We start from the raw sequence: 2,075 nt of genomic DNA, 5'->3' as shown, positions 1-2,075 counted from the left end.
AGAGGCATCCACCTATTGGATCTTTGCCAATTCCCATGTCAATCGATCGCAAAATATCTCAAATGAAGATGTCTATCACCCAAGGAATCCATAGTGGAGTAGAAAGTGGAAGAGAAGATCTAATATTGGCCTCGTAGCTTGGAAAGCATAAAAAAGATACACTCATCATCTATCTTATTTTTCCCACATCCCTACAAAATTTTATGCTGCGATTTGAACTTCATCAAGAAGTCTTTAATAGTGGGAAATCTAGCTGGTATCAAAGACGTCAACTCTGCATCAAGTTGAAGTGCTCAAAACTCATTCACTATACCAAAAAAAGTCTAGAATTTGGTCCAAATAGCTTGTGGAGTGGTCAAACCATCCAAGTGAAATAGAAGACTATCTGAGATATTTAGTACAATCAATCCCATGGCCTCATCCATTTTATTCCTATGCTAAAAAATCTCAAAAAAGCATGTTATAATAGGTTTCTTCAAATTTTGACATGAGCATAAGCCTCTTGACTTGAGAAGACTAGTCATTTGTGCCTTCCAAGTGTGGTAGTTGTGTGGCATGAGCTGGGTCATAGATGGATCTAACATTGAGAGAAGAAGATAGAAGCAAAAGGATCTTATTCTAAAGTAATTTATAGAAAAGGAATTCCACCACCCCCCCCCCCCCCCACCCCCGACAATGTATAAAGATATCCCTCAAGTACCAAAAAAATAACTATAGAAAGCATGAAAACTGAGAAAAGAACCTAGATTCCAAATATAGAGAAGAAGGAAATAGAACCCTATACATCAATACCAAAAATGGGAGCTCAAACAAATTTGGAATATGATAAGACTAGCATCATTGTCTCTATTTCTGAGTCAGATTTCTAGTGCTTCTTTTAGATTGGAAAAAGAGTTCCATATGCTCAAGTTGTGGCCAAAAAACCAACTGTTGCACCAAAAAATAGCTCATTGGAAAAATACAGTCACTGCAAAAAATTTCACAGTCGTACAATAGTCAACTAAATGTTGCCAAAAAAAAATCTAGCCGCTAGGTTGCTAATGTTAGCAACTAAAAAATAACATCACCTAGCTAGCAAGTAATGTCAATAGGGGGTCAGGTGGTGATGACATCAACTGGTCATATGACAATATCACATTTGAATTTGTTGACATGCAGCTAGAAAGGTGACATCACTAGCTAGGAAGTTGATGTAATCATATTGTAGAGTGATATAAGTAGTGATGGTTTTAGTAGGTGGCATAGCCTGGCAGAGGTGAAAGTTTTTGGTGGTGCAATTGGTGGCACCGACGTCGAAGCAGTGTGGCAATCGATGCAAAGTGGTGTGTTGGTGGTGATTGGTGATGGGTGGCACCACGATGTCACCATAGTGTTGTGACCAGTGAAGGTGGTGTCAGGGTGTCATAATAGCTATGTAGTAGTGGTGTCATGGTGATATGCTAGTGACAATATGAATTTTAAAAAGAAATCACACCTAATGCATCTGTACGAGTCTGTACTACCCTCAAAACAAAAAAATTTGCCTCCCAAAGCTATAGTGACCAAAAATGGAAAATTTTATATGAATCCTAGCTCTAATGAACCTTCTAAACTCAATGGAAACATCTATTTAGGTCCAAAGTACCTCAAAAAATTGCTTTTCCCCTTGATTGAAGAAAAAATCACAAACAAACTGGGGTTTGTTTCTCTAAATCATGACTTCAAAAATTCTTCAATTGAGAAGTAACAGGGAGGCTTTGATACCAATGTCAAAGTTGATGAAAGCCAAATTCATAGTGCACCAAGATCACCTACATGCAAATAACCTACTAAAGAGAAACTGAGAAGGAAGAGAACAAGAGCTTGGAGCAATTCAAAAAAGCAAGAAAATATATTTCACAATGAGAAAATGAAATTTCTATGTGAATGTGTCGTAAAATTACAATGAGAGAGACTAAATATAAAGGCCTTAAGGAAGCTTCTAGAACAAGCTAGAAAGCACTAGGATATAAGTGTGACAACTAAGCATACGTCTATAAAAGGTGGATTACACTCCAAGTAGGTGACATGATAAGTCTGGTTAGGTAGGAACAAGC

This window comes from Cupressus sempervirens, chromosome 7, assembly GCF_028749045.1.
Source record: "Cupressus sempervirens isolate cs-2001-9-10 chromosome 7, ASM2874904v1, whole genome shotgun sequence".
Lineage (NCBI taxonomy): Eukaryota > Viridiplantae > Streptophyta > Pinopsida > Cupressales > Cupressaceae > Cupressus > Cupressus sempervirens.
The sequence above is the reverse complement of the archived record's forward strand: the minus strand, read 5'-3'. Positions refer to the sequence as shown.